This window comes from Neofelis nebulosa, chromosome 3 (genome assembly GCF_028018385.1).
Source record: "Neofelis nebulosa isolate mNeoNeb1 chromosome 3, mNeoNeb1.pri, whole genome shotgun sequence".
Taxonomy (NCBI): Eukaryota; Metazoa; Chordata; class Mammalia; order Carnivora; family Felidae; genus Neofelis; species Neofelis nebulosa.
Window position 1 is genome coordinate 57740074 of NC_080784.1, and position 22104 is coordinate 57762177.

Sequence of the window (22104 nt, forward strand, 5' to 3'; positions counted from 1 at the left end):
TAGTTTCAGGTGTACGATACATTGATTTAACATTTCCATACAACACCAGTGCTCATCATGGCAAGTGCACTCCTTAATCCCTGTCAACTATTTAACCTCTCCCCCACCCATCTCCTCTCTGTTAACCATCAGTTTGTTATCTATAGTTAAGAGTCTGTTTCATGGTTTGCCTCTCTCCGTTTACCTTTGCTCATTTGTTTTTTCTTAAATTCCAAATATGACTAAAATCAGATGGTATTTATCTTTCTCTGACTGACTTATTTCACTTAGTATAATATTCTCTAGCTCCATCTATGTTGTTACAAATGGCAAGATTTCATTCTTCTTATGGCTGAGTAATACTCCATTGTATATATATACATCATGTCTTCTTTATCCATTCATTAGTAGATGAACACGGGCTATTTCCATAATTTGGTTATTATAGATAAGGCTGCTATAAATATAGGGGTGCATGTATCCCTTTGCATTAGTATTTTTGTATTCTCTGAGTACATACCTAGTAGGGCAATTGCTGGATTGTAGGGTAGTTCTATTTTTAGCTTTTTGAGGAAACTCCATGTTGTTTGCCACAGTGCACTGGTTTGCATTCCAACCAACAGTGCAAGAGAGTTCCCCTTTTCCACATCCTCACCAACACCTGTTGTTTCTTGTGTTGTTGATTTTAGCCATTCTGACACGTGTGAAGTGACATCTTATTATAATTTTATTTTGTATTTCCCTGATGATCACAGATGTTGAGCATCTTTTCATGTGTCTGCTCACCATCTGTATGTCTTCTTTGGAAAAATGTGTATTCATGTCTTCTGCCCATTTTTTTGTCTTTTATCCATTTTTTAACCGGATTGTTCTTTTTGGGGGTGTTGACTTTTATAAGTTCTCTATATACTTTGGATAGTAACCCTTTTTATCATTTGCAAACATCTTCTCCCATTCCATAGGCTGTCTTCTAGGTATTTTCACTGTGCAGATTTTTTTTTTTATCAAGTCCCAGTAGTTTATTTTTGCTTTTGTTTCCCTTCCCTCAAAAGACAATCTAGAAAGAAGTTGCTATGGCTGATATCAAAGAGGTTACTGCCTGTGTTCTCCTCTAAGATTTTATGGTTTCAGGTCTCACATTTAGGTCTTTCATCCACTTTGATTGCGTGTGTGTGTGTGTGTGTACGGTGTAAGAAAGAAGTCCAGTTTTCTTATTTTGTATGTTGCTGTCCACTTTCTCTAACACTGTTGAAGAGACTGTTTTTTTCCCATTGGATGTTCTTTCTTGCCTTGTCAAAGATTAACTGACTACATAGTGGTAGGTTCACTTCTGGATTTTCTTTCCTGTTTCTTTTCTGTTCTGTATTTTGTGCCAGCACCATACTGTCTTGATCACTACAGCTTTATAATATATCTTGAAATCTGGAATTGTGATGCCTCCAGCTTTGCTTTTCTTTTTCAACGTTGCTTTTGCTATTTGGGGTCTTTTGTGTTTCCATACAAATTTTAGGATTGTTTGTTCTAGCTCAATGACAAATGCAGGTGGTATTTTGAAATGGACTGTATTAAATGTGTAGATTGCTTTGGGCAGCATAGACAATTTAATAATATTTACTTTTTTGATCCATTAACATGGAATGCTATTCCATTTCTGTCTGTCATTTTCAATTTCTTTCATTAGTATTTAATAGTTTTCATAGTAAAGGTTTTTTACTTCTTTGGTTAGGTTTATTCCTAGGTGTCTTATTGTTTTTGGTGCAACTGTAAACGGGATTGATATTTTAATTTTTATTTCTGCTGCTTCATTACTGGTGTGTAGAAATGCAACAGATTTCTGTTTGTTGATTTTGTATCCTACAACAGTACTGAATTTATCAATTATGGCAGGTTTTTTTTTATGGAATCTTTCAGGTTTTCTATATAGAGTACCATGTCATCTGTAAAGAGTGAAAATTTTACTTCTTCCTTGCTGATTTGGATTCTATCTATCTATCTATCTATCTATCTATCTATCTCTCTATCATCCATTTTTTCTGTCTGATTGCTGCAGCTAGGACATCCAGTACTATGTTAAATAACGGTGGTAAGAGTAGACACAACCCTGTCTTGTTCCTCACCATAAAGAAAAAGATCTCAGGCTTTCCCTATTGAGCATATTAGCTGTGGGTTTTCACATGTGGCCTTTATTATGTTGAGGTATGTTTCCTCTAAACCCACCTTGTTGAGGATTTTTATCATGAATGGATGTTCTTATTGTCAAATACTTTCCTGCATCTATTGAAATGATCATATGGTTCTTATTCTTACATTTTTTTAAGTAGGCTTCATACCCAGTGTCGAGCACAACTCACAACCCTGAGATCAAGACCTGAGCTGAGGTCAAGAGTCAGACACTTAGCCAACTGAGACACCCAGGCACCCCATCCTTGCTTTTATTAATCTGGTGTGTCGTGTTAATTCAATTGCGAATGTTGAACTACCCTTGCAAACTAGGAATAAATCCCACTTGATCGTGGTGAATTTTTTTAAAGTATTGTTGGATTTAGTTTGCTAGTAAAACTTAAAATTTTTTGCATCTACGTTCATCAGGGATATTGGCCTGTAGTTCTCTTTTTTAGTAGAATTTTTGTCTAGTTTTGGTAGTAGGATGACACTGGCTTCATAGAATAAATTTGGAAGTTTTACTTCCTTTTCTATTTTTTGGAATAGTTTTAGAAGAATAGTTATTAAATTTTCTTTAAATATTTGGTAGAATTTTGCTGTGAAGACATTTGGCTCTGGACTTTTGGTTGTTGGGAGTTTTTGATTACTGATTTAATTTCTTTGCTGGTTATTGGTCTGTTCTAGTTTTCTATTTTTTCTGTCACTGTTTTGGTAGTTTATATGTTTCTAGGAATTTGTCCATGTCTTTTTTGTTGTTGTTGTTTGTTTAAAATTATTGCCCAGGATATTTTTTCCTTGTGTCTTGGTTGATTTTTTTTTCTTTTTTAATAACTATAAATTCAAGCTTATTGAAGCTTGCCTTTGTCTTGAAAAAAAAAAATAAAACAACTAAGCTGTCACATCAACCTGATTTCATTTGAAGAGAGAGATGATAGTTATCTTGCAAGAGTAAAATTTATACCACAAATGATGCAGGTCTAAGTCTAGTGGCACTAAAATCAGATGATAGCATTGTTGACAAAATTATAATCTGCTGGTGACATTTGTGGAAAAGAAGCCCTTTTCTTTTTAAATTTTTTTATAACAGTAAATTCTGTTAGGAATTTTTAAATAACAGTAAATTCTGTTAGGAAATTCTAAAATGTCTTACAGGCCAAAAGGGAATGAGGTTAGTAAAATGCTTCTACAGAGTTTGAATAAAATACTGGATTTGAGAGTTGCTGGAACTTGGATATGTAAAAATAGGGTGGTAGGTTGGGTCATGCTTACAATGGTAACAAGTTCAAATAAACTACTGTAACAATACACCACTTCACAGGTCACACGCTTTTCCAGGGGTTTCTCTTTCCTTCAGTAGGTGCTGGTAGAAGGTGTGCTCAGTCGCTTTCTGATATAGATGTGTAGCCCCAAAGCCAAAACATGAGAGAGGAAGAAAAATGGAATGAACACTTCCAAGAAATCCTGTGGAGAAAACACCCCCTTTCTTCATGACCCCACTTTTCCTCATGCTTAAAGCAATGGAACATTTGGGGTGTCTGAAGTGGAACTCCTTAGGTGGAATGTTTTCGGGTCTACTGAACCAGTTGGACACCCAGTCTACACTTTTCTTCAAAGGATCAACTTCTTTCTCTTCTTCTGCAACCTCTTCCTCTGAGAGTTACGGGCCCTACTGGCGTATATCTGCACACCAAACATAATCTGCCCATCCTCTTGTGGGGAAGGGCTGTCACAGTGAGAACTGGCTCTTGAACTACTCTGTCCTGATTCATGTTGTGTATGCAAAAGAGCCTTTTCCATGTCTCCACTGCAGACAGAAGATGAGGAAGGTACATGTTCTAGCCCCCTATTTTTCTCATTGCCATTATCATTGCCATTGCTGCCGTTCATAGGGAGTTCTACCCAGGAACTTTTGAGGCCAGCTGTCAGGGGCAAAGGCTGTTCACCTTCCTCACAGTTGTTGTTGTGAGGGAGCGGTGGCTTCTCTACTAAATGAGATGACATTGTCAGGTGTCTGAAAGACCTGTGGTGGCAGCAAGAACATCTCTGGTTCTTGGGCCAGTCCATTTCTTTTTTTTTTTAAATTATGTTTTTAAATTTTATTTAAATTCAAGTTACTTAGCATACAGTGTAGTCTTGGCTTCAGGAGTAGGACCCAATGATTCATGTCTTACACATGACACCCAGTGTTCATCCCCAAAAGTGTCCTCCTTAATTGCCATCACCCATTTTACCTATCTTCCCACCCATACCCTCCCCTGCAGCAACCCTCAATTTGCTGTCTTACAGGTTATCCAATTTTTTGGTATATGGGTTATTCATAATATTCTCTTATAACTATTTCTATTTCTGTGGTGTTTGTTGTTATTTCTCCTTTCTCATTTATAATTTTATTTACTTGGGTACTTTCTCTTTTTTTTTTTTTTTTTTTTTTTTGATTAGTCTGGCTAGAGGTTTATCAATTTTATGTTTTGGGTTTGTTTTATTTTTATTTTTTTTTTTTTTCCAAAGAACCAGCTCCTGGTTTCATTGATCTGTTGCACTGTTTTTTAGTGTCTATATCATTTATTTCTGTTATAATATTTATTGTTTCCTTCCTTCTTCTGGCTTTAGGCTTCATTTTTTAATTTTTTTCTAGCTCTTTTAGGTGTAAAGTTAGGTTATTTGAGATTTTTCTTGTTTCATGAGGTAGGCCTATATTGCTGTATACTTCCATCTTGTAACTGCTTTTGTTGCATCCCAAATGTTTTGTACCATTGTTTTTCATTTTCATTTGTTTCCGTGTATATTTTTTAAATTTTTCTTTGATTTGGTTGACCCATTCATTGTCTAGTAGTATGTTGTTTAACCACCATGTATTTATAGTCTTTCCAAATTTTTTCTTGTGATTGACTTCTAGTTTCATATCCTTGTGGTCAGAAACGATGCATGGTATGACTTCAATCTTTTTATATTTGTTGATTTGTGACTTGATATGTGATCTATTCTGGAGAATGTCTCGTGAACACTTGAAAAGACTGTGTACTCTACTATTTTAGGATAGAATGTTCTGAATATATCTGTGAAGTCCATCTGGTCCACTGTGTCATTCAAAGACATTGTTTCCTTGTTTATTTTCTGTTTAGATGACTTGTCCATTGATGTAAGTGGGATATTAAAGTCCCCTAATATTATTGTGTTATTATCAATTAGTTATTTTGTGTTTTTTATTAATTGTTTTATATATTTGAGTGCTTCCATGTTGGATGCATAAATATTTATAATTATATCTTCTTGTTGGATTGTCCCACTTATGAGCACATAATGCCATTCTTTGTCTCTTTTTACAGTATTTGTTTTAAAGTCTCATTTGTTTGATGTAAGTATTGCTAGTCCAGCTTTCTTTTTACATCCATTTGTGTGATAAATGTTTCTCCATCCTCTCACTCAATCTGCAGGTGTCTTTAAGTCTAAAATGAGTCTCTCGTAGGCAGCATATATATGGGACTTGTTTTTTTAATCAATTATGACACTCTATGTCTTTTGATTGGATTAGTCCATTTACATTCAGAATAATTATTGATAGATATGCATTTAGTGCCATTTTATTACTTCTTTTGTCATTGTTTCTGGAGATTTTCTTTGATCCTTTCTCATTTTTGTCACTTTTGCTCTCTCCTTTGTACTCAGAGTCCCCTTTAGTATTTCTGGTAGGACTGTTTTAGCGGTCATGAATTCCTTTAGTTTTTCTCCATCTGGGAAAGTCTTTCTCTCCCCTTCTATTCTGAATGATAGTATTCCTGGATAGAATATTGATGGCTGAAGGTTTTCATCATTCAGCACTTTAAATATACCATGCCACTGATTTCTGGCTTGCCAAGTTTCTGTTGAAAAACCTCGAGCTGGCCTTATGGATTTTCCCTTGTAAGTTAAGGACTACTTTTGTTTTTTGCTTTTAAGATTTTTTTCTTTATCATTATATTTTGTTAATTTAATTACATTATGTCTGGTGTTACCCTGCTTGTTATGGGAGTTCTGTGTGCCTCCTAGATTTGGGTGTCTGTTTCCTCCCCAAATTCGGGATGTTTTCTGCTATTATTTCTTGAAATAAAGTTTCTGACCCTTTTCTCTCTTCTGCAGGGACTCCTATGAGTGTTACGACATTTGGCAGTCACTGAGTTCCCTAAGTCTATTATTGTATCCCATAATTCTTCTTTCTTTTGTTCAGCTTCATTATTTTCCATTATTTTGTCTTCTATGCCAATAATTCATTCCTCTGCTTCTTCCAGTCTGTTATTCATTGCATTAAGCCTGTTTTGAATCCTGTTTTACTACATTCTTCATCTCTGATTGATTCTTTTGTAACCCTTTTATCTCTGTAGTAACGGTCTCACTGATGTCTCATGTTCTTTTCTCAAGACCAGTGAGTAGTATCCTTTTGATTGTTTACATTCTCCACCGGGCATGTTACCTATATCTATTTTGCTTACATCTTTGACCATACTTAACTAGTTCTTCCATTTGGGATAAATTCCTATATCTTGGCATTTTGTCTAAGTCTCTGACTTTTGTGTGCTAGAAAAGCCTGTTATGTCTTCTGCTCCTGAAAGTAATGTTCTTATAAAGAAGAGGCCATGTAGAGCCCCAGGTCTGGCACTTCATGGAGTGTCTCCGGTGTGTACTGCATGCACTCTGCCGTTGCGTTACGGTTGTTAATCCTTCAGGAAAGCCATCCACGGAAGTTTTCCTTGCCTACTGTGGGCAGTGTTTGGTCCCTGTCCTGAACATGGTGGGTTTTAACTAGGTATGCAGTGGTCAGCTTGTTAAATGGGAGCTGATGTCAACTCCACCAGAGCTGAGGCCCTGCAGACTTCTCTGATCAGGAGATGTGGTGTGGGCATGAGCTTTGCTGGTCTTCTGGGGGAGTGGCCTGCTGCACTGGAACTGAGACAAACTTGACTGAGAAGGGCAATCCTGCCAGAGCACAGTGGGGTGGGGCTTGGTTTAAAGAAGGCAGTGTCCAGTGTCAGTGGTATGCTGTTCCCTGCAGGTGCCTCTGTGTTTATGCTGAGGGGTGGGGAATAGAAAAGGCACTTGCCAGCAACTTCGTCCTGGAGAGGCATCTCTGTGAATGCTGCCTCTCAGGGAAGCCCTCAAAGAAGAGTGAGTGTGTGCCCTCGGCTTTCTTCAGATCACTGTTTCCACACTGTCAGCCTTGGAGTTGTTTGCCTGCCTTTTCTCCAGGAACAGAGCAGTGCCCTCCAGGCTTTATTCCAGCCAAGCCCACAGACTTTTAAAACTCTAGGCATTAAGCCTCACCGGTTGCAACAACTCATAAAATTCAGCCCCTCTTATCTTCCAAGCCAAGGGCTTTCAGGAAAGGTTCTCTTTGTGCATTCTCCTACATGTTCCTCTCTTTTGCTTTTCTCTGCAACCGCGGCGTTCTCTCCTACAAAGTACCCTGGAATCTCTTCTCCCCTAAACCACGTCTCTGCACTTCCTATATTCTTAGATGTGGCCCCTTCTCTCCATTTAGTTGCAGAATTTGTTCTGTCCGTCTTCAGGTTGATTTCTGGGATCCTTAGGATGATGTGATCATTATCTAGCTGTATTCATAGGACCCTAGATGAGCCTAGGGTCCTCCTATTCTGCCACCATCATGAACCCCCCACACACACACTATTTCCTTATTTTTTAAAATGTATTTCTTGACACACATTAGGACAATATCTCTTATTTATAAAAATTAGCTTTCAATGTATGTTCTAAAAGGATACCAATCTAAAAGAGTTAGCTTGGTTTTCAGAAGATATTTTCCATGTATTTAAGACAAACTCTCCTCTATACTTGTTTAAGTATATTTGTACATTTTCTGTGGGGTCTCTAATACTTGCATGCATCATATTACTTACAGGTGTTTTTTGGATCATAGAACATTCAACTTTTTATACTTCATTTCAGTAAACACCTGGTTTGATAAGCATAAAGAGTCCAATGCAACTAAGTTAATCCAGCTAAAAACATATCATATGTAAAGATTCCCATTGGAAAATGCCATTGGTTTTTGCCAATTATGTTAGTATGCTTACAAGGATATCTGACTAAGATACTACTTTCTTTCCCAAAGGCATTTCACCCTCTCTAAAGGAGAGAACTGACTGTGGGCCTGCTATATAACAGTTGACTTTCCATGAGTCAGAAAGTCCACTTCAAGCTCAGCTGATGAAAGAAAAGACAAGGCAGACAGAGATTAAGATAAATTTGCATAATCTCACTTATGTGTGTAATCTAAAATAGTAAAACTCAGGGCATGTGGGTGGCTGTCAGTTAAGCATCCAACTCTTGATTTTGGTTAAGGTCATGATCTCACATTCATGAGACAAAAGCCCATGTTGGGCTCTGTGCTGACAGTATGGAGCCTACTTGGGATTCTCTCTCTCTCACTCTCTTTCTGACCCTACCCTGCTCACACTCTCTCTCTCAAATAATAAATAAAAACTTAAAAAAATATCTTGAAAATAGTAAAACTCATAGAAACAGAGAGTATAAAGGTGGTTTCCAGAGATTGGGGGGAGGGGTTAACAGGATGATGTAGGTTAAGGATTACAAAGATTCAGTTATGTAAGATGAATACTTTCTGAAGATCAAACGTACAATGATGTGACAATAGTTAGCAATGTTGTATTGTACACTTGAAATTTTCTAAGAGATTAGATCTTGAGTGTTCTCACCACAAAAAGGGAAAGAAAGAAACAGATAACTATGTAAGAAGATAGCTGATATGTTAATAAGCTTGCACGTGATATTTTGAAATGTATGTGTATATGAAATTATCAGGTTGTATGTTTTAAATACATCCAATTTTGAGCTGTTAACTACAACTCAATAAAACTGGGGAAAATACAAATTTATAAGTAATAATTCCTAATTAATTTTAAAAGAAATGCAGAGATATTTTGATAATCAGATGAGCTTTCTGGTTAGACTTTAGGAAATTAGGAAAGTAAACACATATTCATCCAAATTTGTAACCAAGTTGACAGTTTCTTTTCATATTTCTGCTTCTTCCTTTTTCACAGTTGTCACCAGCAAGGTTGGAGTCAATAAATTTTAGTTACTAAAATGCAGAGCATAGTCTTCATCATGGACCAGGATGAATCACATTTCCTTAGGTTTTAAACTTTTCCAGATTGGAGTACATAAATTTGATATAAACATTGCAACTGTTTTGACCAAAAATGTTTGTGGGAGAACCCACATTATAAAAACAATAGTGTATTTCACTATTCACCCATTTATTAATTCACCTAATGTTCATTGACTTCCTATATGTCTGTGACTACACTAAATCTTGGGATTACAAACATTATAGGGCAGACTTTATCAAGCTGGTAAGGCTTTTACCTACTTTGAGAAGTCTTTCCTGAGGAAACTGTTTTTGGCAATAACCTAAAATATGAGCCAGTGTTGGGTATATACCGAAATAAGAGAAAGAACACTCCAGGCAGTGGACCATCATGTGCAAAGAACCTTGGGCCAAGAGGCAGGAAGATGCCTATTGTATTTAAAGACCTAACAAAAGCCAGGATGATTAAAGCAGAGTGAGTCCTTTAGAGGTTAGAGTTCGTGAAGCTTGGGAGTCAGTAAATTCTACATCTTAGAAGAACTTCAATCCATAGACATGGATTTTTTCCTAATGTCAATGTAAAAGTATTAGAAGGTTTTAAGTGTGACATCTAAATAGAAATAACTGCTGGATTTCACGTGAGTGGATTGTAGGCTATATCAGGAAGCATTACTCAATGGACCATGCAAAAGATTTAACTGTTTTGCAATGAGAGATGGGGAAAAAATTCAAGATTTTTCTGGAAAATGTATCCGAAATAGAATTTGATGACAGACTGATTATGGATGTGAGAGAAGATGTCAGAGATGAAGTACAAGATATGTTTTAGTTTCAACTAACGGAAAACAAATCTAGCTGACTTATGCAAAAAATGAAGTATAAAATTATGATGAGAAGCTAAGAGTCAGTGAGAACTATAGTTCAGGAATTCCATAGCTAGAAACAACATCCCAAGCCAGAACTGTGCTTGGGTAGCCACAGCAACACAACCACAGCAGCTTCTGGAACTGTCTGTTGCTCCAACATCTATCACTGCCACCTATTGCTGCTTATGCTTCTTTACCTACTTCTTTATTAAACATTTAGTATGGTTCAAGCCTGAGTTAAGTGCTCACAATTTAGTTGCAAAGGATGCAAACAAAGTGAGTATGTGATTTTGTTAAATTCAGTGAAAGATGGAACTTAACCTTCCACCAAAGAGAAACATTTGCCAAACACTGGAAGGAGGTAAAATGCTGGACAACACCCACTGCTGCCAAAAAAGCAAAACAAAAACTGTCTTCCACGATTGCTGTGGTCAGCATCAACACAGAGATGATGTGTAGTGTGTGAGACACTGGTGTAATCAACTATTATGATAAAATTTCTGAAAACTGGAGACAAAGGGAAAATTTTTAAGACAAAAAAGACATAAAATATTACCTTCACTGGTATAGCAAGAAGACTGATAGTTGATGTCTCATAAAAATGATGGACAGCAGAAATCAATGAAATAGCATTTAAAACTGAAAGAAAACAACTGCCAACTAAGCTTCAATATCCACTTAAAGAATTTTCAAAAATATTAAAAGATATTATGAGGATGTTATAAATACTAGTAAATTTGACAAAAATTGGGATGAAATAGAAAAATTAGTAAAACAAACAAAATAAAGCAAAAAAAACCCATCAAGCTGAGGGTAGAAGAGTTATAAACCTGAAACTTTTACATCCAATAAAACAGTTGAGCTATTATTATATATCTTTACACACACACACACACACACACACACACACACACACACACACAATATCCCTTCAATCCCATTTGATTTTGTGGTTAATTCCTCCAAATATTTAAGGAAAAAAATAATCTTAAATAAAATTTTTCAGGGAATAAGATAAAAGGGAACATGCAATAGCATATTTTAAGAACTCAAATCCTAACAAAGACATTAAAGGAGAAAAGTACACACCAATCTCTATCATGAACACAGATGCATAAATCATAAAATGATAGCAAAGAGAATCTGTATACAAATCAATACTTAATGGCTAATAGGACATATTATAGGAATGCAAGGTTGATTCAACATTTAAAAATAAATCAATATATCTTACTACATTAACAGAAAAAAAGGAGAAAAAATTATGTCATATCGTTAGCTGTGGAAAAATAATTTGATAAAATAGAATATATATTAAGATGGAAAGAACTACCAATAGACCACAAATAGGAATAAAAATTAGGAATAAGGAGTAATTTCCTCAATGTGCTAGAGACTATGGAAGACTAAAAGTAAAAATGCCTTTAAAAAATCCTTCTGAGACTGGCAATGAGATTAGATACGCACTATCACTACTGCTAGTTAACTTTATACTGAAAGTTCACACCAGCACAGTAAAGCAAGGGAAGAAAAGACTGAAGGACTGAAAAGCAGGAAATAAAACTATCATAATTGTGGACAATGCGATTGTTTATGAAAAATCCAAAAAATTAGAGATGCTGTATTAGAATTAATGAGTGAATTTACCAAGGTCAATGAATATAAGGTCAATGTAAAGATAGTAATTAAAGCAGAAAACAGGTAGAACATAAAATTAAAATATATAATACACACACACACACACACACACACACACACACCATTTTTAGTAATATATAATCCTACATGTAATTTGGTGGAATCTGTCAAGCTTAAAATCCTACAAAACAAGTCTATGCTGTTAGAAGGGGAAGGGTCACCTTTTGCAGGGGAGGCTGTGCCCAGGAGGGAGAGTGAACAACAAAGTACCATTGGGTTTTAGAGATATGTTTTGTGATCTAGATGTTCTTCAGATGGTGAAAATTCATTATTTGTACAGTTAAACTATGGGCATATTTCTGCACTTCTTCATATTTCAGTGAAAACTTTCAAAAATGATGAGAATTCTGTACAGACTGTTTTTAAATTTTAAATAATTATTTATATTCAAAAGAATGCATAGGTAACACATAATGAATAAAAATGAAACAATCAATTCATATCTAACCCCAGTTTAAGGAATCAAACATTGCCTATAATTCTGAAGACCCTGTTTGTCCTTCCACCATTGCATCCCCATTCCTTTCGATCTCCCAGGACACAATTAACATGGGTTATCTGTTATTTATTCATTGGCTTTTAAACATTCTTCCACATAAACAAACAAACAAACAAACATCCTTCCACATACACATACAAACTTATGCATGATCTATGTCTGTCTGTCTCTCTCTCTGGTATTGCTTAATTTTACATAAATTAAATTTGTAGTATTTGCTCAATAAGACCTCTGTGAACTAAAGTCAATTTGTTTTTGTTGCTACAAAATAGTTTGTTGTGTGAATATATACCACAAATCATTACTCACTTCCTTAACAAGTAGGCATCAGGACCAGTACTCTTTATATATTAGAAAAAATGTTTCTGTGAAATTTCTTCTTCACTTTTCCTATTATATAGTGCAAAAGTTGCTCTAGGAATATATATCTCAACCCACAGATAACAACTTTTTAGTGGCATAGAATTACTTCAGTGAGTCATGAATAGAATTTTTAAAATACAGGTGAGTGGAAAATGTCAGAACACCATTCACAGAGTCCACGTATTTTTCCATTAACTTTATGTTCTTATTTTTTTAATGTGTATGCTATTGTTCACATTATATTTATGAGGGGATTTTCTGGTTCATAAAATTTGCACATCACCAACTTTACTAGTTTTGTGGGGATACTGTTATATCATTTACATATACACCAGAAACCCCTGGTATTGTACGATATATTTTTCCAATTTAACGATTGCTAAAATGTACTTCTGTTTTCTCCTCCATTTGTGTTTTTTTTTTAATTTATTTTTTTTAATGTTTATTTTTACGAGAGAGAGAGGGGTGGGTAAAGAGAGAGGGAGACAGGGGAGATGGAATGGGCTTTGTGCTGACAGCAGAGATCCGATTCGGTTCTCAAACTCATGAACCGAACCATGAGATCATGACCTGAGCTAAAGTTGAACACTTAACCAACTGAGCCATCCAGGTGCCCCTTCACCATTTGTTAGTGGTGGTGAGTATCTTCTCATGATTATTGTCCATTTCTGTTTCTTTTTCTTAGAAATAACTCCTCGTACTTTTCATTCTATTGTTTTGTGTTGTCTATTTCTCAGTGATCTGTAGAACTTTTTAAGTTTAGTCTTGATATTAATTCTTTATCAGTTGTGTTGAAAGTCCATCCTCAGAATTGTTGGCTTGTATTTTCTCCTCATATGTTATACTTTTTGATGTAACGATTCTAATATATGACTGTTCATTTTATATATAATAAATTCTTTCCAAAACCAAAGTAAATTTCTTCTAGAGATTCAAAATTTCATATTTAGGCTTGTAATTTCCTTGAAATGATTTTAATATATACTGTGAGGTGAAGATAAATTTCCTTGTGGATAACCAAAAGCCCAGAATGGTTTATTGAATGGTTGGTTCATCCTTTTTCTCACCTATTTGCAGTGCCAACTTTGATAAGTGAATTTTCAACACAACAGAGGGTATGTTTCCTAGCTGATTATTCATTCTTTTGATCTGTTTTTCTACTCCTCAGCCAATATCATGTGAACTGAAAGATTATGGTTTCACAGTAAGTCTTAAAATCTGTGAGGCAAACCATTCCACTCCTACTATTTTTCCTTTTTTCTGTATCTTGGCTTTTCTTGACCCTTTATTCCTATACACACACACACACACACACACACACACACACACACACACAAACACACAATCCATTGGAATTTTGATTAGGATTATATACAATATATAGATCTATTTAGTGGAGCTGAACATGCGGAGTCTACCTACCCACGAATAAATGTTGTAGCTCTTTTTTTCCTCATTATCTTTCAGTAAAGTATTAGAGTTTTCAACAAAAATGGTCTTGTACCTCTTTGAATAATTTGGTTCCTAGTTATCTTATGTTTTATTTTCAATATATAGAGTAAATTTCTAAAAAGTTAACTTTTTGTTTAGTGCTGTGATTTAAATATAGTTACCTTGCTGAATAGTCTTACTAATTCTAGTAATTCATATAGAGAGAATTTGTTTTTTTCCCTACAATTATATCTTTAATGAACAGTGACAGTTTTCCTTTCTATTCAAGATATATATATATATATATATATATATATATATATATATATATTTTTTTTTTTTTTAAAGTTAATTAGATGGCTATAATGCAAAAGTACAAAATTTTGAAAAAAGTGGCTATATCACACATCAAGGTTATAAAAGGGACAATGTTTTTTTTATGTTTAGACATTAAGATACTCATTGCAGATTTAATAATTATGCTCTATCAGATTAAGAAAGTTATGTTTTTATTTTTTTGAAAAAGCTATTATTACAATGGGTTTTGAAATTTACTAAGTGATTTTTTTGTAGTTGTTCACTGATATGATCATGTGGCTTCACTGCTTCAATATAAATGTATTGTTCTATTTTTTAATTTTTTAAAGTTTTTTTTTGTTTACTTTTGAGAGAGAGAGAGAGTGAGCAAGCACAAGAATGAGTGGTGGAGGGGCAGAGAGAGTGAGAGAAAGACAATCCCAAGCAGGCACCACAATGTCAGCACCAGCCTGACATGGGGCTCGAACTCATGAACCATGAGATCATGACCTGAGCTGAAATCAAGAGTTGGATGCTTAGCCAACTGAGCCACCCAGCTGTCCCGAACTGTTTCAAATTTAAACAAATTTAGCATTACTGGAAAACTGAACTTGATTGTGAAGTACTACATTTTTTACACATTGCTGAATTCAGAAACATTTTTTTTTTCAACTTTTTTTTTTAATTTACTTTTGGGACAGAGAGAGACAGAGCATGAACGGGGGAGGGGCAGAGAGAGAGGGAGACACAGAATCGGAAACAGGCTCCAGGCTCCGAGCCATCAGCCCAGAGCCTGACGCGGGGCTCGAACTCACGGACCGCGAGATCGTGACCTGGCTGAAGTCGGACGCTTAACCGACTGCGCCACCCAGGCGCCCCCAGAAACATTTTTAAATATAATTTTATTTTTACATTTGATTTCACAACTGACACTGGTTAATAATTTTATTTTCACGTATTGCACCTGTCTCACATTAGTGGGAGGATATACTACTAGAATTATAAAATAATTTGGAGAATGTGTCTCTTTTCTCCCATTCTCTAGAAGAATTTGACTAAGAAGGGAGCATCTGTTGCTTGAATGTTTGGAATAGTTTGTAAAACAGTTATTTGTGGAAAATTTTGGGTGTATGATTCCATTTATCTTATGGCTATGAGGCAATTCCTATTTTCAATCTCTTTTTAGAAATTTTTAGAAATACATTAAAAAATAATCTGTTGTAAGATTTGACAACACTGACTCCATCTTTGACCCTCCATCTTGTTCATGTCCCTGAAATGACCTCCTTTGGGGCTACTAGAACCAGGACCCTTGGAGGTTAATGTATACCTGGACGGAAGGCAGGAAGGCATATTCTGATCTTCCCTAAAGTTGTTTAGATAACTAGTAGAGGTAACGTGGTTTCTTCCCCTACTGCCCCCTCAGGTCCCTTTTCACAAAATCTGTTAAATGTTAAACCCTTTGACCTCACAATGACCTCTGTACTTTCCCTTACTCTATAAAAATCTATGGATTAAGTTCCAGACTTCAGGGAGAATAGCTGTGTAGTATTTGGATCATTTGTCCACCAACCTAAAAATTACTTCTGAGTCTGGAGGATACTTTGCTAACCCTCTGCTACCTTCTGACACCTGTACCTGTTAACTGTTTTTAAATTTATCAGTATATGTGTGTTCAAATATCATTTTACTATCATTGATATTTCTGCACCATTGCACCAACTTCATCAAGACTTGTCCCCATTGCAACACTTTTACTTGATAAATTTTACAAAATTAAAAAAAAACCTATTTGCTTTAGTTCAAAGAATAGGCTTTACGTAAAGTCTGTTACGATTTGTTTTCTGTTTCATTAATTGCTACTCTTATATTTATTAACTGTTTCTCCAAATTCTTCCACTTTATTTTTTGTCTAGTTTGAGTACATAGCTATTTAAGCACATTGCTCACTAATGTCTTAATTACTTACATAAGCATTTAAAGTTATAAACTAGCCTCAATTATTGCTTTCATTTTATCCTTCAATAATCCTACATTATTATTATTTTGATGTTTAGGACAATTTCTTCTTTGACCCTGTAATAATCCAAAAGTATCAACAGTTTCAACAAAAATTTTCCCACAGACCTCTAATTCAACTTTCATTATTGAATGTATTCTAAAAGATGCTACCCATTTGAAAGTTTGAATATTAAGTTCATTGCTTAATATAAGGTAAACTTTAAAAAATGTCCATATTATTGGACTGCGTGTTGTATATGGGTGATGAATCACTGAATTCTAATCCTGAAAACAATATTGCACTGTATGCAACTGTATGTTAAGTAACTAAAATTTAAATAAAAAGTTGAAAAGAAAAAAGTTCATATTATTGCATATTATGAGTTTGTGTGTGTAAAATGCTCTACTTATGTTTACTATATCAAAATGATTATTTTTTTCAGTATTTTTTATCTTTACTAGTCTTTACATTTTATGATCTCTCAGTTGCTGAGTTATTTGTTAAAATCTCCCATTTTATGGTTGGATTTATCAACATAGTTATATCTCCTAATAATTGTCAATACTGATAACATAATTGGAATTATTTTATTATATTGTATGTTGCATGGCATATGACAGCACATATATCTGTAACTAACTTACAGCTATATCATTAAGGAGTAAGCTTTAGTACTTATAGTAAATCTTTTTGTCCTTATGTCTATTTGTCAAAAATTAATATTTATAGCACCACTTTTTTCAATTGTTATTTGTTTAATTATAAATAGCATATACCTATTATGTTTTTAAATCTAATATGACAATCTGTCTCTTAAAATAGAGTATTTTTAAAAGAAGTTATTTTTATTTTTTATAATTTTTATATGAAATTTATTGTCAAATTGGTATCCATACAACACCCAGTGCTCATCCCAACAGGTGCCCTCCTCAATACCCATCATCCACCCTCCCTTCCCTCCCACCCCCTGTCAACCCTCAGTTTGTTCTCAGTTTTTAAGAGTATCTTATGTTTTGGCTCTCTCCCATTCTAACCTTTTTTTTTTTCTTCCCCTCCCCCATGGTCTTCTGTTAAGTTTCTCAGGATCCATATAGGAGTGAAAACATATGGTATCTGTCTTTCTCTGTATGACTTATTTCACTTAGCATAACACTCTCCAGTTCCAACCACATTGCTACAAAAGGCCAGATTTCATTATTTCTCATTGCCAAGTAGTATTCCATTGTGTATATAAACCACAATTTCTTTATCCATTCATCAGTTGATGGACATTTAGGCTCTTTCCATAATTTGGCTATTGTTGAGAGTGCTGCTATAAACATTGGGGTACAAGTGACCCTATGCATTAGCACTCCTGTATCCCTTGGGTCAATTCCTAGCAGTGCTATTGCTGGGTCATAGGGTAGGTCTATTTTTAATTTTTTGAGGAATCTCCACACTGTTTTCCAGAGCGGCTGCACCAGTTTGCATTCCCACCAACAGTACAAGAGGGTTTCTGTTTCTCACATTCTCGCCAGTATCTATAGTCTCCTGATTTGTTCATTTTAGCCATTCTGACTGATGTGAGGTGGTATCTGAGTGTGGTTTTTGATTTCTATTTCCCTGATGAGGAGCAAGTGCCTGTTGGCCATCTGGATGTCTTCTTTAGAGAAGTGTCTATTTATGTCTTCTGCCCATTTCTTCACTGGATTATTCCAGGTACAGTTAAGAAGTAGACTGATGGTTTGTATATGTTGCTATAACTTTGTTTTATGCTTTCCATTTCTCCTGCTTTTTCTAGGTTACTCCCATTTTCTTCTTTCTTGATGTCTTTTGGATTTTTCATTTTTTCCATTTTATTCCTTCCATTCATTTGAAAATATATATATTCTTTCCATCACTTAATGTGTCTTAGAAATATTAATATACACAATCATCTCAGCAAGTCTAAAATAATTAATATATTATGTTCTCCTTACAATGACTCGATTTTGATCACCCACCATTGTGTTTAGTATTTGAGAAATTATGATCAATAATTTATAGTTACTTCCTTCTTAACACATGTTCATCAGTTTCTTTGCCCACTATTCTTCTTTATGAATCAGACTTCTTCCTATTTCGAGAAGTACATTCTTCATAAATTTTAACAGTGAAGTTCTCCTATTTCTCTGATATTTTGGGTTTTTTTTTTGGAGATTACTTTACCTTGAATTTATCCTTCAAAGAATTTTGGATAAATATAGAATTCTAAGTTATTAATAAAGTTATGATGAGGGTGGTATTCCAAAAATTCTGGCTTCTCATTTTTAATAATGTGAAATCAGCAATCGGTGTGATTGCTGTTTATTTGCAAATAGTATTTTCTTTCTCACTGTTCTTGAGATCTTTACTATTCTTCTCTGCAACTCTGATGGTAACAGTGGATTTCATTATTTTTATGGAACTTGCAATTTATTCTGAAACTGTAAATTCTTGTCTTGTGTTACTTACCTCTTACAATATTGCCAACTCTCCTTTCTGTAATTTTCCTTCTTACGCCTGGTATCTCTCAGCCTCTCTTTCATGTATTCTACTTCTTTGTGTTTCCACACTTCAGGTAATTTCTTTAGATTTGTATTTCATTTTATGTAATCTCTTTCTAGCTATTTTATATCACCTATTTAAACTATTCATTGTAATATTCATTCATTCTTAAACATTTTGATGCCATTTTTATATTTTTACTTACTGTTGCTTTTCATGCCTCCCTTTATTCGATAGGTGTATTAACCTATTTACATTGTGATTTTACCCAAGAATTCCAAGATCTGGGATTGTTTCCAGTCTCAATCTAACTTCTGTCCCTCACCTTTGACCTCCTCTCCTGAAGTGTGCTTTGCTTTCTCATGCCTTTTGTGGTTTTCTTTTCATTATTAAGCATAATCAAAGTTTATCTGTCAGAAATTTTTGAGGCCTGTATTATAGTTGCTTTGCTTCAGAGAGGATTTTTTTAAAATTTCTTCCCCTAGCTTGAAACACTAAAACACGGATTTCTAAATTGAGTGTTTGGGGACCATTCAATTAAGAGCCAAGATTAAGAACAGGTATTATTCCTTGTTATCTGTATGAAAAATGTATTGTTTTCTTAATTTATCTTGAAGGTAAACTAATGATGTAGCCCTTTGGAAGTAGGTCTTTTGTACTGTGATTGACAGAGCCTGGCTACTGTGCAGAATCCTAATTTCTTCAAAGCCACCAGATTGAAAAATCAAGTTCATCAAGAATAAGCAGACAACTTGACTCTATGTTTGTCTGCACTCACTGGTCACTTTTCTGGATATTTGCTCTCACTTTCTTATGGGAATTAGCAGACTATGTATATGTATATGTATATATATATATGTATATGTATATGTATATATACACACATATGTAAATACATAATATATATTATAGAATATACATACATACACATGTGTGTGTGTGTGTGTGTGTGTGTGGTCTTGCCAGTTAAGACAAATACTACTAACATATAATTTGGTATTTTTATTTATTTTAAAATGAATGGTTTCCTAGTCTGCCATACTGTTGGAAAACTACTTTCCATATGATTCAGAAATTGAATTTCTCATATATGACATATGCCAAATGCAGAAATCATTTGCTGGAGATCATTTACTAAAGGATATTGTATTGAAATATTGCATATTTTCAGAAACTGTGTTGACATTTTATATCATTATTTCAAAACTAACCAAAGGGAAACAATCACTCATGGAAGAGAAAATACTTAGAATGTTGAAGGTGAGAGAGAAGAATATAATATTACTAATTTAAATAGCATAAACTCCTAACAACAAATTATTATCATTTGATATATTTTATGTTCTATAGATATGTGTATGACAAAAAAAATTAAAACATTATTAAAGATGACAGATTATATTTACAGACTATCAAAAAATAAGTACATACACACACACACACAACTCATATTTCAAAACCTCAAATTAATTTAACTAAAACCCAAGATTATATAGGGTTTCACCACTGGAAAATTTACCCCAGCTTTATTTACTCACATGGTGTGAATTTACACCCAGGGCCACAGCCACTGGTGTATCAAAATTACTTTATATAATGCCTATAGCAGGTTAGATTTGAAGTTTTCCATATCAGCAGAGTTAATAAAACCTCAACATCAAGCCCTTTCACTCCTATGACAAGTACCCCAAAGTGGTTTTCTTCTCTGACTCTGACAGCTTCAAAAGAAATAAACAGACTCTGTGTCATTCACTGTTATTTTTTCCCAGAAATTGCATTTCTTTTAAAAATGGTTCTCTTTCTAAATCCTTCACAAAAGAAACAGGGAAAGGAACTGGTATGCCTTCATTGCTGCTGTGTACACATTACATGATATTACTTTATTCCTTCTGTGTTTCATTATTATACAACTGGAGCCCAGAGCTTCAGTGAAATGGGCAGACAAGTCGCCAAGTGAAAATATATTAACATTAAATGAAAACTTCTCAAGAGTCAGTTATTCAAAGCCTCTAATGTGGTTATGCACTTACAGAGTTGAATGTGTAAAATCAGAATTAATCAGTTCAACTGAACTTCATAACCAGCAACATCTGTGGGCTTTTCTCTAGTCATATGCTCGTCAGTTTTATCAAACATCTGCCTTCTGACACGACTGGGAACAAGACACAGGCCCTGGCACACGTTAGCTGCTACTAAAGGTGAGCTCACAGAGTAATGTGACATCTGTTTACTCCTTCCCTACTCCCCAGACGATCACCAAACTGAACCTAGATCACTGGGTTGGAGGCAGTTCATCCTGAGTCTCATATTAATCATTCCCTTGCCATGCCAGGTTTTGGGTCTTTGTAGGTAGAACTGAGGGACTAGACAGTGAATCAAACAGCCATTTATCTCCTTATATTCAGTTCACTGTATGTTGTTGTTTAGATCATGTGCACCTCTCAGCACTCTGCTATGAATACAGGTGGTGAAAACACTCAGGTCCTTCAGTGATTGTATCTGAAAGACAAGGAATTGAGGTATTTGATATGAGGAAGCATAAGGTGCCTCTGCTCTGACCTGCATATGCTACTGAGAAGTTAACCCTAACCATGCTCAATGCAAATGTCTCCTTACTTAAAACCTATAATTCACAGGTTCTGTTCCAGAGCAAGTGTAACTCTGTCAGGTGCAAGGAGATGGCAATTGAGGTCAATATGAAGGTTTCCTTCAAAAATTCAATTAGCCCCACCAAGTTAAAAGAAGAGGGAGGGACAGAGCAGTAATGACATAAGTGGTAGTAAAGAAAAGCACAATTTTGATGCACATGGAAATAGAGATAATGGATAAGAATTGAGGACGGCACCTGTTGGGATGAGCACTGGATGTTGTATAGAAACAAATTTGACAATAATTTTCATATTAAAAAAAAGAATTTAAAAGGGGAAAGGGGGAGGCAGGTTGCATGTATGTCTGTATAATAAAATATTTAATAATGAGAACAATTCTGAGAAACACTGTGGGGGAGGGCAATAGCCAGGTATTCTCCACCTTTGCCATCTCCCAATATCTTAATCCATTATCCACAGACTAGCCAGAGCATTATTTAAAACATACTTAAAAAATGTCTTTTCACTCCTTTGCTTGGGACCTTTCATTTGTTCCCTCTATACTTAATGAAATCCCCTGAGTCCTTACCAGGGCCTGCTTGTTCCTGCCC

General features: G+C 34.9%; 1 protein-coding gene and 1 pseudogene across 3 annotated transcripts in view; both read right to left on the reverse strand.

Moving 5' to 3' along the window:
* GALNTL6 (polypeptide N-acetylgalactosaminyltransferase like 6) overlaps positions 1-22104 on the reverse strand; it is a 1200276-nt gene that overhangs the window by 1016102 nt on the left and 162070 nt on the right. The gene's annotated exons all lie outside the window — the stretch shown is intronic.
* Positions 1998-4365, reverse strand: LOC131506858 (BCL2/adenovirus E1B 19 kDa protein-interacting protein 3-like; annotated as a pseudogene).